Source organism: Myotis davidii, unplaced genomic scaffold (genome assembly GCF_000327345.1).
Source record: "Myotis davidii unplaced genomic scaffold, ASM32734v1 scaffold2262, whole genome shotgun sequence".
Taxonomy (NCBI): Eukaryota; Metazoa; Chordata; class Mammalia; order Chiroptera; family Vespertilionidae; genus Myotis; species Myotis davidii.
In genome coordinates, this window is record NW_006292782.1 from 183,982 (window position 1) to 201,820 (window position 17,839).

The 17,839-nt window shown below is 39.3% G+C and overlaps 1 pseudogene; it reads left to right on the plus strand.

The window, feature by feature from the left end:
- The first annotated feature begins 6,931 nt into the window (after nucleotides 1–6,931).
- Nucleotides 6,932–17,839, plus strand: part of LOC102752093 — a 36,201-nt pseudogene continuing 25,293 nt past the window's right edge.

Here is a 17,839-nt window from a genome sequence, read left to right on the forward strand (position 1 = left end):
TATTTCCTCTAGTTAATTCCCTTTTAATGGGCATGAATTTCATGCACCGGGCCACTAGTTTAAAAATAATAAGAAGAAAGCCACCACATAGAGAAGCATTATGCTGCCCTAAAGGATTCTACCTGCAGATTTGAGGAGACTTGGACAACTAGCATCTGGCAGAGTTAGCTAAAAGCTGGTCCATCTTCTAGAACGGCGAAGGAGGCGGGAGAGGCTCCCACCACCACCACTGTATTGGCAGCCATCAGCCTGGCTTGTGGCTGAGCAGAGCTCCCTCTGTGGGACTGCACTGACCACCAGGGGGCAGCTCTGGGTGGTCACTGTGTGTCATAGTGACCAGTCATTCCCAGTCATTCTACTGTTAGGGTCAATTTGCCTATTATCCTTTATTATATAGGAGTGCCTGGCCAGCCTGGGTGAGGGGCTGATTGCTGTTTGCAGGCGGGCCACAGCCCCTTCAGGATGGGGATCCCCGCTTGGGTGCCTAGCCAATCTGGGTGAGGGGCTGAGGGCCATTTTCAGGCTGGCTAAGCCCCCCTGCAGGGACCCTCAATCCATGAGGGTATGGCCAGCCTGGGTGAGGGGATGATGGCTGTTTGCAGGCTGGCCACAACCCCCAGCCACCCAAGCTCCCAATGGAGGCTGGCTGGAAACAGGTATCTGGGATTTGTTTATCTTCTATAATTGAAACTTTGTTGCCTTTAGCAGAGGCCACAGCCCTCAGGCTGGCAGGAAACTTGGCTTTCTTCATCGCCCAGGCAACCAAGCCTCCTGCTAGCTTCAGCTCTGTGGCTGCCATCTGCCATCTTGGTTGGGTTAATTTGCATATAGTCACTCTGATGGGCTGGTGGGCGTGGTTTAAGGGGCAGTGAAGGTGCGGTCAATTTGCCTGTTTGTCTTCCTTTTTAACAAGAATCTGTTTCAGTGTCCTCGCACCAGGTTAGAATGTTTCCGTTTGAATCTGTCTCCTTATAGAAACAACATCAGTACCTCACTAGGGCTCTCTGTGTGCCCTCCTCCAGGGGATGCTTGCTTTATCTCTCCAGACCGTGTTTTTGCCTTTTAGCATGCCATGCATTTTATTATTGACTAATGGCCGGGTGCACAAAATTCATGCATGGGAGGGTATGTACCTCAGCCCAGCCTGCATCTTCTCCAATCTGGGACATCCCTCTCAGAATCCAGGGCTGCTGGATCCCAACCGCTCGCCTGCCTGATTGCCCTAACCACTTTAGCCTGCCAGCCTGATCACCCCCTAACCACTCCCCTGCCAGCCTGATTGATGCCTAACTGCTCCCCTGCTGGCCTAGTCACCCCCAACTGCCCTCCCCTGCAGGCCTGGTCACCCATAACTGTCCTCCCCTGCAGGCCTGATCCCTCCCACTATCCTCCCCTGCAGGCCTGATCCCTCCCCTGCTGGCCATCTTGTGTCCACATGGGGGTGGCCATCTTTAACCACATGGGGGTGACCATTTTGTGTGTTGGAGAGATGGTCAATTTGCATATTACTCTTTTATTAGATAGGATAGCTTTATATGCAGAGATAAAAATGGCTTTAATTTGGAAGCTTAAGCACATAGTCTGCTGCACAAAAATGGATTGGAAATAGGAAACAGAGATATTCCTTTTAGTTGTTGTGCTTTTGTCTTTTCATTCTGACTTTGGATGGAAGAAGGAAACATTTAAAAGTATGTAGTAGATTCAGAAGGTAAAATTGACAGTAATTTTGTTAACAATGGGTGTTACTGGCTAGGACCTCAGTTCTTCTTGTTGGCACAGAAAAGATTTTAAGACCAACAAAACAGAAATAAAGCAAAGTAGGATTCATTAAAAATATACTCTAAACAAGGAGTGAGCCAGTCAAGAGATACAATAGACTCAAGTTCCCTGGGTTATTTGGTTTAAATGGGGAATTTTCTGGATGGAGGTTTTTATATACAGCCAAGGGTAATTGATAGAAAAGGGTTATATAACTATATTTCTACTGTGTATGACCTTACCCATAAGCAAAAGAAAAAGTTATGGGGGGTGGGGGTGTGTAAAAATCGCAATGCAAAATTCTATATAATAAAAGGGTAATACGAAAATCAACTGAAAAGTGGAACTCCTGGTTGCTATAATGTGTACTGACCACCAGGGGGCAGACACTCAGTGCAGGAGCTGCCCCCCTGGTGGTCAGTGTATTCCCACAGGGGGAGTGCCACTCAGCCAGAGACTGACATCCATGGCAGTGCTAATGACGTCTGACTGATGGGATGAAGGCCTAAGCCGTCAGTTGGACATCCCCTGAGGGCTCAGGACTGTGAGAGCGCTCAGGCGGGGCTGAGGGACCCCCAAGTGCATGAATATCATGCACTGGGCCTCTAGTTTATTATAATTAGCCTGGGCCCTAGTAAGGTCACATGGAGATCATGATGTTTTCCTCTGCACTTGCTCTAGGAATCAGCTAGTTCCGAACCTACCTTCTAGTGGTCTGCTGGATGCTAGGCTGCTTATAGAGAGGCCATCTGAAGGCAATGTCGGTCTGGCCCCTGTCAGGAGCCCAGAGAGAGACCCACCGGCACACACCCCAGCTGATGTTTCTTTGAAGAGTTTTTGTTTGGAGGATTTATCCAATGGTATCAATGGGGTATTAAAGTCCCCTACTATAATTGTGTTGCTGTCAATATCTCCCTTGATATATTCCAAGTTTTTTTGTTTTGTTTTTATGTATTTGGGTGAATATATGTTTAACAAAGTTATATCCTCTTGTTGAATTGCTCCCTTTAGTATTATGAAATGGCCCTCCTTATCTCTTGTTATGGCCTTCAGTTTGAGGTCTACTTCCTCAGATATAAGTATTGCTACCCCAACGTTATTTATTTATTTATTTTCATTTCCATTCGCCTGAAAATTTTTTTCCATTCCTTCATTACCAGTCAATACTTTGTTCTGATGTGGGTCTCTTGTAGAGAGCAAATATATGGGTCATGTTTTCCTATCCACTCAGCTACCCTATGTCTTTTGATTGTAGCATTTAATCCATTTACATTTAAGGTTATTGATAGGTCTTTGTTTGTTGCCATTTTTATTATTTTTACCTGTGTTTCTTCTTCCCTTTCTAATACTTCTTTTTAGAGCAGTCCCTTTAGCATTTCTTGTGTTGCTTGGCTTGGTGTTAATAAACTCCCTAAGCCTTTTTTTATCTGTCAAGATCCTGTTTTCACCTTTAGTTTTGAATAATAGTCTTGCTGGGTATAGTATTCTTCGATTCAATCCCTTGCTTTTCATCACTTTGTATATTTCATTCCATTTCCTTCCTGCCTTATGTGTTTCTTTTGGAAAATCAGTTGATAGTCTAATGGGAGATCTCATGTAGATAACTTTCTGTATCTCTCTGGCAGCCTTTAAGATTCTTACTTTGTCATTGACATTTGCCAATTTAATTATTATGTGTCTTGTTGTCAGTCTTTTTGGGTTCATCTTGTTTGGAACTCTATTTGAGTCTTGGACTTGTGTAAGATTTTTCTTTCCAAACTTAGGGAAGTTTTCTGTCATTAGTTCTTTAAACAGGTTTTCTATTCATTGCTCAGCTTCTTCTTCTTTTTGCACCCCTATTATGTAGATGTTGTTTCATTTTGTGTTGTCCCAAAACTCTCTTAGGCTTTCCTCCTGCTCTTGAAGTTTTTTGTTTTGTTTTGTGTTTTGTTTTGTTTTCTCAGTTGCTGCTCTTCTAGCTTTAGTTCCAGTTGTCTACCTCACTGATGCAGTCCTCAGCTTCTTCTAGTCTGTTGATATTTTCTATTGTGTTCTTTATTGCAGCTATGTCATTCTTCATTTCCTCCTGGTTCTTCTTCATTTCCTCTTTATTGTTTCACATGTTGTTGAAAATGACTTTCATCCTTTTCAGCATTCTTATGTCCATTGTTCTGAATTATTTTTCTGACAAATTGCTTGCCTCCATTCTTTTTACTTCCTTTTCTGGTGATTCCTCCTTTTCTCTCATATGGTGGCTGTTTCTTTGTCTCCCCATTTTTTTCTGTTCCTCTGTCATTTTTCTATGTACTAAAGTTAGACCAACCTTCTATGTCACCCAGATTTTTTTGAGTTTGTCTTTATAGTAGATGTTTTGTGGGACCCAGTGGTGCAGTCTCTCAGGTTTTTTGGGATGGGTATTCTAGGGATGCCCATTCGTTGGGATATTTGTGTTTTCTTGGTTTAGTTGGGTCTTGAGCATTATTGTCCCATTCCTGAATAAAGTTTCCTCTCAGGGTGTTTGGTTATGTGGCTCACCCTCTACCACATTGACCATATAGCACAATATACAATTCAATAAGACACAACACAAAGGGAACAAAACATGAATATACTCAAGGCACCGATAACCCCATTAAAATGACTGCCAGAGAAAAAAGAAGTAGGAGAGAGAAAAGAGAGCAAAAATGGTATTGAGAAAAATAAAGTAAGAGAGAAAAGAAAAAAATATGTATGGGGAGAAAACACCACAAAACAAACAAAAAAAAACCCAAAATGCAAACAAAAAACACACAGTAGCAAGGGGACGGGGTCAGAACCTGTAGAGGCAGAGCTTATATACAGAAAGTAAAGTAAGGAATTTAATAAATAGGGAAGGTTTACAGTTCAGTATAGAGGAGCTGTACAGAGAAAAAGAGGATAAGAAGAAAAGCAAAAAATAAAAAGATAAAACATTTTTTTAAAAAAATTATCTGTCTATTTTTGGGAAAGGCGAATAGAGGATTGAGCAGATAGGCTTGAGTTTAGTGAGGGAAACTAATTAAACAATTAGAAAAAAGGGAGCAAGAGAGGAGAGGAAAAACAAAAGCACAGAAAATTGACTAGCGAAGAAAGAGAAAAGAGAAGGGTGCATGGACTTGGAGCAGGGGAGAGGAAATGAGATATATGAGTAAGCCACCAGAGACTACAATAATAATAACACGTCAATAAAGCTGATAAAGAAGATAAATTTTTAACAAGGGATAAAGAGAAAGTGGAGAGGAAAGCCAAAGCGGGGACAAGAGAAGAGAGGCAGGATGAAAAAGAGAGAATTGAGGGAGAAAAGGATGGGAAAAAAGAAAATATATAAAATAATGATAAAAATAATAAAAATAGAATGAATAAAAATAATACAAAAAATAAAAGGGAAAAAATACAAAATTTAAATAAAAGATACATAAAAAGTGAAGTGTCATTCCCTTTAGCTGAGTCTCAATGTCCAGTAGGGGCTGGTTTAAGTCCCCACCCTATTCTGTTTGCCACTTCTCAGTTTCCTGTTAGGTAGTCAGCACCTTGTTGAAGCTCCAAGTGATCCACTGCTCCTCTGTGTCTGTCCCTACTTCCTTGGATGCAAGCAGGTGGGATCAATTTGCCTGCTTTTGACTGTCTGCATGCTATCTGTCTTAATCACTCAAGAGTCTGTTTGTCGTAAGGGCTTTAGGTAAGGGTGTTGCTGTGTTGGTTTCAGGGACTGAATCGCCCCTCAACCCAGATGCAAAGGGCTTCTTGGGGCTATTCAGAGTCTTTATTTCCTCTGCAAAGCTGGAAGCTGGGTGTGGCCGCACTAGTTGCCCACAGGTGCTGGGAGGAGCTGGCTCTTAAGAAGAAAAATGGCTGCTTAAGTTTGGAGGGACCTGATGTCTCAATGCTAGATTCCCGGTCACCTCTCCCTGTCCTGCTCCCCTCCACAGCTTGGTTAACAATCCTCCCACTTACTACCTTCCTTTAAAAGGAGTGATCAGAGGGTGATGAGAAGAACAGAAGGGATCATGATTAAGTTGAATTGAAGGAGAAGAACAATTCTTTTTAGATGCATTGCAATCCTAGTTGTTAGAACAACCATCTTAAAAAGAAAATCCTTGGACATTCGAATCAAACATTTAATGCACTTAAAGTCTTGCAATAGTGCTTTAAGTATCAATTAGCATATGAAAGGCTTTGTACAGATAAGTAAAATTTCCCTTTTTGAGTGTCAAAATGTAATAATAGCACCTCTTCATCTTTAACTTGAAATCAAAACTATCAGATTTAATTTTTTTTTAATAATTTAAAGAAGGTAAATTTAGGGGACTAGAAGACTTCTAAATTGGCTTCTACAGATACAATGAGTAAAATGTAATCAGTTTGTTGGGATTTTTATAGAAAAACTAGCGGCCCAGTGCACGAATTCATCCACCTTGAAAGGAACTATGAGCCATGAGGCTGCAGTGGGCACAGGGGTGGTCTCAGCCCATCATATGCACCCCCACCCAGCCCCTCCCACCAAAATCCCTGTCCCCTGTCTGCCGGCAGCCCTGCTCCCACTGCCGTTCCCACATGCTGATGGTGCCAGCCCCACTCGAACCTGCTGATGGTACAGAGCGATTGGATTGGGTGCCAGAAGTGGATGCAAGCAGGGCTGGCGTTGTCAGCGGGTGCAAGCAGCAACTGCTGTCCCAATCACCCCTCACAAGCATGAGAAGATGGAGAAACCCTGAGGGGTGACTGGGGCCAGCAACTGCCACTCACACCCACTGACAGCACCAAGAATTGGGTCCAGCATCAGGCACCAGAAGTGGGTGTGAGCAAGGACAGGGCTGGCAGCAGGTGTGAGTGCCGGGCGGGACCGCGGCACATGGAAGCAAAAAATTTTCGTAACCACCAGAGGCTCACCCCAATGACAGCGACCAGTGTTCCACCTTGGTCTGGCGCCCCCCGCTCACCTGCTCCACCATCCTGCTGTGGCCAATGCCTGCCATGTTCCACGCACACCCCCTGGTGGTTAGCACATGTCACAGCGACCGATTGTTTGGTTGTTCTGCCATTCAATTTACTTGCATATTAGGGTTTTATGTATATAGATTCTATTTGTATATAATTTAACTAATCTGTAAATTATAATAAATATATTTGCAATTATTAAAAATATGTATTCAGGCTTTGAGAGCTTTCAGTGGCCATGCCTATTCTGGCCTCTGACTTGCTTCCAGGTGTGATTGACAGGTAAGCACCTTCTTTCATCACTCAGACTTTATTGGGCATGTGTCTAAACTGCCTTTGTCTGGACCCTTCCCCTATCGATCAGCAGGGAACAGACTTGGAGAGTGTTAAATGAAGCTTTTTGGCAAGCTGTAAAAATGGCATGCCTATATTATCTGGTCTCCACTTTACTGCTTCTCTGTTAAATAATAACCAACTTATTACAAAGGCATCACTAGTATACCGTTACCTTATATCAATAATTACTTAAATAAACAATTTTAATTTTTTTCATTTTCTTATCTTGCCTATCCAACTGTATTATAAATTTTTGAATAGCATTTCATATGCTAATTGATACTTAAAATCTGTTGGTTCTTGGACAGTGCTAAGCATATTAGAATTGATGTAGAGAATAGCTTCTAATTTGAGTAGTTCTAATATCTTGTTATATTTTATTTAATAGATATTCTTTTCTAAACATATTTTAATTCTCTTCCAAATTCTTTTATTTTTACTTAAATACAATTTATTAAATGACATTTTTATAGAATAAAAATAACTCAACTGATATGCCTAATTATGAGAGTGATTTGGCTCCCTCCTTTATAACTCTTCTAAGAGTTTATTAAATTGTATAGGGTTTTTAAAAAATATATTTCTGCCTTATAACTTGTATGAAAAAATTTATTTCACCTAAAGAAACATTTCCACTGATATACATGAGTTAATTCAGAAGTACCTGCCTTCTTATAAATAAAAAGGCTCTTATATCCCAGCATTATAAAAGTATTGACTGGTAAAATATTATTTCTTAATACATATTTAAGTGGAGGTTTTCTTTATAAAAATTTATTTCCTTTTCCTCTTATTTCCTTTTCACTTATTATGTTGACATATTTCAGGACAATTCTTTTCAGTTAATTTGAATTAAAGCTGAAGAATAATTTTGTAAGATTTATCCATTTGTCTTGAAGTTATTTAAACCTTTAACATATGTGACTTATGACAAATAAACATTAATAAAATTAAATTAAATTACATAAGATATAATTTATAAATCACTTTTGGAAATGCAATTTTATTTATTTTGTTTTTATAATTATTTTCTAAAATTTTCAGTATATATTCAGAAACTAGTGTGATACTGAAAAAGTATTTTTTGAATCAGCTTTTTAAAAAGTAAATTCTGTTTACCTTATAAACATTGATTTTTTTAAGAGGTTTTTACAATTTTGTACCTGATTTTGACATTTGCCTTTATTTGGAAATAAACATTGCTTTCTTCCTTCTACTTTGTGAAGAAGAAAAAGGCAAGTCAAAATTTTAATAGTAATGTAACTAAGTTTTTTCCTTGAATGTTTTTTTGTTATTGTTGACATTATTAAAGATGTCCCCAAAGAAAAAAAAATTGATTTTTTTATAAAAGCTAAATCAGTAAGAGTCCATGCTTATAATTCGTTTTAATTTTTATTTTGTTTTTATCTTCATGAAACATATACAATAAAATAAATCTATAATAAATGGGAAACAAGGAGCAAAAACAGCAAATCAGAAAGTAAATAAAAGTACCTTTAGAAAAGCTCTACGAAACACTTTCCCAAGTGTTACTTCTAATTATTTTCAAGCTATCAAAGTTAAATATTTTTTAATTGTTGTAAATAATTTGATAAAAATAACAAGTGTTTTCATTAAATTAGTATTGATACACTGAAATACTTACAGCATATAGCATTTCCTTTATTTCTGAAGTTTCCTATCAGATAAGAGGGGTGTTTTGGGTTTTTTTTTTAAATGTTTTTGTTGAATTTTAGAGAGAAGAAGGGCGGGGAATAGAGAGAAACATCGATGAAGGAGGAGCATCACTGACTGGCTGCCTCCTGCATCCTTCCCCCTCCTGGAGATGTAGCCCATAACTGGGGCATGTACCCTGACCAGGAATTGAACTGGCGACCTCTCGGTTCCTGGGTGATGCTGAACTGTTGAGCGATACTGGCCGGGCTATATGAAAGTTCTATTAATCCCATGCTGAAAGGCTGATGAGTAAAATGTAACCCATTTAACCATCTGAATCAAATTACTTAGTCTAATAATGACTTCTGTGTATTTGGCATATTGGTCTTTATGTGCCAGGTTTATGTTTCCAGTCATCAAACCAACTTTAATCAGATAGTGGTGAAACATTTTTTTTAAGTTAACTTGATTCCACATTATGGATTTGAACACAATAGATGTGCATTTTACTTTTACTTGGGCAACGTTTGACCCTTTCAAATGATTCCCATGTTCTAGTATAGGACGGCTGCAGTGTGGTTCTCTGTAGTGTAGGGGGCTGAGACATGTGTGTTCTGTCTGGACTGCTGCGTGCACTGACAGCAACCGGTTTATCAGCCAAGAGTTGGATGCTTGGATATTGTATAGCTAAGAAAGGAAGGTAAATGTGCCAGTGGACTACTTGACAGAAACTGAAGTAGCAATAGAGCCCTGTGGACAGATGCATTTTTTCCCCCAGTTCCACCTGCTTTTAATGTAGAACTGGGAAGCTTTCCAAAATCTGGTTCAGGAAACAAGGTGTTAAAAATATCTCACTGAGCAGGAATCTTCACTTTGAAATACTGCCACCAGTCCCATCAAAATTGGCTTCTAATACAGATGGCTATTTCATTTAAAATAAAGAAGGAAAATAAGGAGAAATACCATTTGAGTTATTTGGGTCAATATTTTAGTTTACAAAAATATATTTACATGCATTTACTCAGCTGCTAACATTGATTGAGTACTTTCTACTAGGAACTGTAGATGCAGAAATTAATAAGCAAATAAACATGAACCACCAAGTATTATGTAATGTGAACATATGCACTAAGTTTTCACACTTGGGATAATTATCACCAAGTGATATATAAAGCTGATCTTAACTGTTTGACATTATTCCCTTCTGGTCCAATTAGAAATTTCTTACATTGGTTTTATGAAATACTACCCCAAATAACCATGCAGGTGTTAGGCACTTGGCAGCTTCTGCTAATATTTTGTAGTTAAGATACAATGTTCTAATTTACAACTGCAATTATTATGTTCTCATCATGGCTATATCTGTTTGGGAACTGGGGAGAAGGCAGTCATTGGAAAATAGAATATTTATATGAAATATGCTAATAACTCCTGTGTACTATTGACATAAATCCTATACAAGCCATATGATTTTTGTCAAACAACCTAAAGTAGATTCTCAAAGTGGCAACAGAATCACCTATGTGATTGTTAAAAACACTGAAATACAGAACAGAACACATCTGGACCAAGTAAATTGACATTTTGGGCGTAGGTGTTGGAAACCTTCATTTTGAACAATATCTTGAGTATTTCTGTACTAAACAGAAATTTAGTATAATAGCAGAGAGTTATATGAGGTCATTTAACTGTTTTAATTAACTTTTAAATTTCTACTTCTAATTTAAACCAAGAACATTCATTAGCTGTCACAGAATTTGTCTCCTGTATCAGAACAGAATTTATGTAACAGATTTCTTTCTATGTATAGCTAAATTGATCAGCTGTTTGAGAATAGATGGGGAAGGATGGGATGGTAAGAAAAGGAGGTGATTAAAATTCAGATTACATAGTGCCTGTGTAGAAAGATGCCATTTCTGCAGCATAAAACTTGTGCTGATGGACCAGTCTCTGGAGCTCCTGAAAGGGCTTCCTGAGAACACGTGCAGAGTTGCAAGAAATACGTTTCCTTTGCCAAGTAGTTTAAGAGATTTTCTGTAAAGCACATATATGCCTATCATTGAGCTACTGGATTTCCTGTATTAGGATATGAAATGGGTGAAGCTATTAACATATTCTGACTGCCTTAATCTAACTATGAAAGTGAGGATTTGCAAATGAACAGTAAGCCGTGGGTTATTTCAGGTGAAGATTTTTTTATATGCACACTTCTCTAATTACCAGTTTTATATTCAAACTGAAATGTAATTTCCAAGTATATTTTACTCTAATGGCATCAAGATTAATTTTTCACTCAAGAAAAATCAGTTGGTTGAATTTTGCATAATTTTAAGAGCATTTCTAAGACTGAAGCAAAGACAGAAATCAGTACCTTTTTCTCCCAGACCACCACCCTGAAGCATGCAATCATGCGAATCTGAATGTTGGGAAGTCTAAATTGAGATGAGAGCAGATATCAGCATCTTTCTTGGAAGTGGTACTCCTGAAACCACCTACGCCCTTCTGCATGCACAAAACAGGACATATAAGGAATTAACATTCATAAGGAACATTATGAGTAAAAGAGGATAATAATTTATAGGTACATCTTCTGTTCCTTGTGCGATTTGGAGGTTCATGGCAAGTCTCTTCGGAAAGTCTGAATGGGATTGAACCCTCGACCCCAGCAGTAACCAGCTCTTTCACATATTTTTGTATTGGTTTTCCCTACCTATATCCTTCATTCTTCATAGTATCTCACTCTTTTCTTCTGGTATTACTTCCCCAAATAAGCTAGTTTCAAACTTGTTCTTATCATTCTCAACCCACAAAATATCTGCCTTTCATTATCCTTTTCAAAACTACCTGTGGGGCTTATGTCTCAGAAACTTTTCCTTAAGTTTGTATTTTTCTCTTTACCATCTTTTCAAATTGATAATAAGTATTAACTAAGTATGAATACATATTATTAGTGTGTGAAACTTAATGAAAATTATGTTCATGGTACCTGTTGTTCTATTAAGAATGCATAGATCAATTCTAGAGCAAAAAAAAAGTACATTGCTATTTTTAATACAATTGTATTGGTTAATTACAATGTCCTTTTGAATTTATTGTCTTATAATATAAATGATAAGAGGGCAAAAATACACATGCACTTTTTCTGAAGCACTATTCCAATATGGTATTTCATATAGAGTAGTGACTTTAATTTTCAAATACAAAATGGTAGAAAGTGTATGTGTATATTAACATTGCAAACTTGCTTTCCACGGTAGAGCCATGTGAAGACTGCTGTGTTTTATGAGTGCTACAGCACGGTTACTGTCACACTGAAAGTTTATTTCAGTAGCCAAGTGTCACATCAGCTTGCCTTGACTACAGGCGTTACGGTTTCTATAAATGCTGCCCCTCATTCCAATGACATATCTCTCAACACCATGATAAAGGATCATCTGAGCTTCTACTGGGATTAGAGTTAGAGTTGGGGAGATTGCATAAAATAAGCCCATTCAACATCACTTTCTAAATCTTTACAATCCTTCATAAGTATTATGTCATGAAATTTGTAATGCATTAATTTTATTTTTATAGGTCACAAAAGAATTCATGTTTAGTTCAACATTCTGAGAGAAAAATCCTACTAAGAATGCTTAATATACACATAAGCACTAGAATGTCTAATAAATGTATCTATATGGGAAAATTAAGCTTGAATCAAAATTAAATTATTTGTCTCTGGATCTCAGAATCCATTCATTGGTACATATTTTCTGCTTGTTGTAAAATATCATAATCCTTTCTGTGCCATTTCCTCCAAGATTTGACTCTATAATTTGCCTCCTGGTTTAGGTAGGCAGCTAATCTCTGGTTATGAGTTTAATAAAGGCACTGGGATGAGAAGTGGCTTTCCAAGCAGAGTAGCTATCTCACAGGTTGTCATGACAGGGCCAATAGGCAAAGGAGAATCAGTGTCATCAGCCAAGAGAAGAGGCACTGCTTTTTCTGGAAAAGAAGAATCAAGGAGATCTTAGGATTCTGGGTGAACTGAACACCCCCATGTGCCCACTACAAATCAGAGGAACCCCCCCTTCTCTTTTGAGAAGAAAAAAAGATTTTGTGATAGTTTGAATTCAATTACTGTTCTAATTAAAAAACAAACAACCATGGCACATATTCATGTTGACTTTTGACCCTCTCACCTTTTCAATTTTAGTTTGATTTTTTTTACACTAATCTTAAAAATCCCCTCGTCTCTGACAGTTCCTTTGGCTAAGATTTTGGATTTGGAGGTCATAATTCTCAATTTTTAACTTATACACATACCACCATGGCCTTTGTAACCCTCATGCTGATCATATTGCTCCCAAATCTTTTCTCCAGATAAGCCAGGAAATATTTTAATTATTGCATCACCTCATGCTATGGACTGACAAACATCCAATTCTTTAATTGGACCCAACATTCACTGCTTTTGGAACCAAATAAGCTTCAGGAAAATCAATTTGAGATTCCCATTTTTTGAGGAACTTTCATTAGAAAGTCGTTTAAGTACCAATGTTCATATCAGTAAGAGTTTTTGGTTGAAAAACATCTATATTACCAATGGATTAGTATTCACTCAGGGGAACAATGAATTATAAGTTTCCTGATTGCTTATAGAATAACTGGAGAGAACAAAGAACTCCTTAGAAAAAATACCAAATCACAACATATGTGATACCATTGTAATTAGCTAGTCCTATATAATAAAAGGCTAATATGCAATTGTCCCCTTGACCAGGAGTTCTACCAGGGGGCGGGGCCGGCCAGCTAACCACCCACAGCCCCTCCCCCCAGCCAGTCCCGTCCCTGATCTGCCCCCTCAACCCCGATCAGGACAGGCTGGCCAGACCCCACCCATGCACAAATTCATGCACCTTAAAAGGAACTGGGGGCTGCGAGGCTGTGGTGGGCACATAGGTGGGTCTGAGCCCAGCTCCATGCCCCTGCCCGTCCCCTCTAGCCAGGAGCCCTGGGCACCTGTCTGGCACCAGCCCTGCTGCCGTTGCCACCATGCCCACCGCTGATGGCATGGAGCTATTGGGGTGGGCGCCGGCAGCGGGTATGAGTAGTGGCTGCTGCCCCAATCGCCCCTCAGGAGCAGGGGGAGGTGGGAAAGCCTTCAGGGGCAATTGGGGATGCAGCCACCTCTCACACTTGCTGATGGCACTGAGTGATTGGGGCCCGGCGCCTGCAGTGGGTACGAGAGGGGCCGGTGCCGGCAGCAGGTGCAAGTGCTGGGTGGGATGTGGCACATGGGAGCAAAGAATTTTCAGTAACCATCAGAGGCTCACCCCAATGACAACGGTTGGTGCCCCACCTTGGTCTGGTGCCCCTGCTCACCTGCTCCACCATCCTGCCGCGGCGGATGCCTGCCATATTCCAGGCTCTTCCACCTGCTACCGATGCCTGCATGTTCCACCAGTGCCCCCTGTGTGGACAGCACACATCATAGCAACTGGTTGTTTGGTTGTTCCACCATTTGGTCTATTTGCATATTAGGGTTTTAGATAGATAGATAGATAGATAGATAGATAGATAGATAGATAGATAGATAGATAGGAAAGGTGCAAAGCGGGGAATCCAGGCACATCATAGGGACAACTTCACCAGGAAGCTGCAACTTTTGCACTCCCAAGGAAACAACCAGTCTATTCCATGCAAACACTGGAGGAAGGGATCCAACAAAGGGAAAATAGATATATGCCCAGTAACACTGGGGTGACCTTGCCTGTCAGTCAAACCTGGGGACAGAGATGGTTTGCCAGAATGGGCAGGGCCACTGCAAGCCCATGAAAACTTTTAATTACATAATCCCTTAAACAAAGAAATTACCTCTTTTGTGCTCTTAGCTCTCTCTTAGCTTCCTTACATTTGCCAGTGTTTCCTCCATAGCCACGTGGACCTGTGAAGCCCGCATGCAATGGACTGACGGACTGCAATGGGAAACACGTGTTAAGCTAGTCTGATGCTGTGTTGGCCTGTGCAGATATGAGAGGGAATTCTGGACACTGGCTCTGGTTTTAGCCCTGCTAAAGGCAGGTGGGGCTTCATCCTTGGTAGGCCTGAGGGAAATGAACCTTGCAAACTCAGGGGTGTGAGTCCACAGAAATAAAGCTTCCCACAATATTGCATCCTCCTTTGAGAGTCTCAGAAAATCATTTTTCTTTGAATATTTCAATAAACCCACCCCCTCTACCAACTGGGAGAGATGAAGACCTCTCCCCTGTTAACATGGATTTACTTTTACAAAATTTTTATTGCAGCCACCCTTTGACACCAGCAGTTCAATTTCTGTAGACAAGGAAGTGCCACTTAGGTTCTTCTGGACTTAGATCTAGCAGTCACAACACTGTTCCCTGGAGGTTTTAAAAACATATCCCATCACGTGTGACAAAAGATAAAATTTCCTCTGCTTCCTCATGTTCCTCTCTACAAATTTTTAGGAATGATTTTATTCTGTGAACCTAGAATGTATGCCTATATTCTAACCATAAGAAAGCCTGGATGAATGAATTTTAATTTTACCATAAGGTTAAAGGACTTATGTAGTAGGCTGAATAATAGTCCATCAAATGTATTCATATTCTAATTCTTAGAATTGGTGGGTATGTTACATTTCATGGCAAAATGACTCTATATACTAATAGTTGTGAGTTGGGGGAGAGGGATAGTTGGAGGAGAATTCAGAAAGGAGAGAAGATGCTACATTATTGCTGCTTTAAAAAGGGAGGAAGGGGTCACAAGCCAAAAATATAGGGAACTTCTAGAGCTAGAAAAATGAGGAAATAGATTATCTCTTAGAGCCTCCAATAGGAATGCAGCCCCTTGAATCCATTTTAGACTTCTAACCTTTAACTAACAAAATAAATTTGTGTTACTTTAAACCACTCTATTTGTGGTATTGTGTTATGGCAACAATAGGAAAAAAAAATACAACTTATAATATGGAGAATTTTCCAGACACCCTTATGGTGTTCAAACACATTTTGCAACCATAAACAGGGACAATATTGATTATAAACAGAAAATAATAGAAGTCTTTAAGCAGAACAGTGATACGGTGTTCCTTAAAACATTGATCTGTGCACCAACTTGGAGCAATATCAAAATAATCATGCTGTGTGAATGAAGACATGTAGGAATACATACTCTCCAATACCATTTAGTATTCTATTCATTATTTGATGTATGGCCCTTAGAGACAGAAAAGAGTCAGTAGTCACCTGGGGGTGAAGCAAAAAGTAGAGGGGTGCAGAACAAGGGGGAGAAATTACAAATGGAACTCTCTGTGGGCCAATGGATGTTTGTTGCCCTAATTGTGGTAAGGTTTCATGTCCAAACATCAAATTATATACCTTAAATATGCAGTGTTCACAGTTAAAAAGCCGTTCTGACTACTATATGGAAAATAGTTTAGAGTGTGTAAGGGAGAAGCAAGTTTTCCTCGACATTCTCAGGCTCTTTGGATAGGTCTAAAAATTAAACTGACAAAGAAAGATTAACTGGAGAGAAGCAGAAACACTTTATTGAATTGTTCCCTCTTCCAGAGAGCCTTAAGAAGAGAATGATGACCCAAAGAAGTGACCGGGGCAGGAAGCTTTTAAACTCTTTAAACAAAGAAATAATACATTTGTGAAGACAAAGCAGTTTACGCTATGGGTAGTTTGATTAGGGGTAGGTAGTCCTTATGTCTTTTTTGTTTTTAATTCAATTTATTGGGAAGATAAGAATTAGTTTAACAATATTTGTTTGCAGATTTCTTTGATGCCTTCTCTGGGCTGTAAGAGTCTGCTACCTCTAAATGAAGAATTTATTTCCTGCCTTTAAAAAGGAGGGATTGTTTTGTCTTGAGTGTTTTCCCCTGCGTTTATTGCTTCTTATTTGCCTTCAGCTCAAATTAGTTTGTAAGCTAAAGAAGCATATTTTGAGCTAAGATTCTGGTCTCATTCAGTAGGGAAGTAAGAACATAAATGAGAAGTGACTTAGAGATGTATGAAGGTGATTGAAAAGACAGATGGTATGGTGGATACAGTTGTTGATAGTAAAAATATAAAACATATATAGGTTCAAGATATAATGGCAAATTGCCAACAAGACCTGCTAACATTTTGGATATACAAGATGAGGATATAGAAGTATAAAAACAGACTTCTAATTTAAGGTTTGAGCCCCAACATAATGAAGACTAGATGAGTAACATTTTGGGTAGTTGGGTGAAGTCAAATACTCGGATTTAGCCATAGTGAATTTGAGATGCCCACGAAACATCTAAGTGGCAAAATCAAATGAGTAGTGTGGCCAAAAGCCTGGAGCTTAGATGAGTGACCTGACTGAAGTTAAAAATTTAGAAGTCAATGATGCATAGAAAATACTTAAGTTTGTGGGAATGGGTATGATACATAAGCAGAATCAAAAGAGAAGGCATCTCTGGAAAGAAAACGTATGAAATATATGTAAGGATTAACTCAACCTTGGAAGGACATAAAGTAAGGAATAAAGGCAGTGACTACAGTAGTAGCAATGGAAATAAAAAGGATATGGCAGAGCTAAGATGTGCTGAAAATAATCACTATTCAACCACTTATTCAACACATACATATTCAAAATAATGGAAATACTTGAATAAACAAGACAGCTGTTCTTCATACTTTCATGGAGGCTATATTTCAGCAATCACTACAAAATGTAAATGTATATATATTAAAACACAAGTGTAGTATGTAATGCCTAGTTTGATGCCTATCAATTGCTATATAAATTATGATTCATGAATATATAATTAGATACATCTTTCTAGCAGTATCCTTTTCAAGTATCCTATATAATAAAAGGGTAATATGCAAATCAACTGAATGGCTGAATGAACTGTTGCTATAATGCGCAATGACCACCAGAGGGCGGATGTGCCATGCAGGAGCTGCCCCCTGGTGGTCAGTGTGCTCCCACAGTGGGGGCATTGCTCAGCCAGAAGTTGGGCTCATGGCTGGTGAGCAGGCTAAGCCGTCAGTTGGACATCCCCCGAGGGCTCCCACACTGTGAAAGGGCACAGGCTGGGCTGAGGGACCCTCCTGCGAGTGCACGAATGTCATGCACTGGGCCTCTAGTGTTAAATAATTTTCTAATGTAGTGA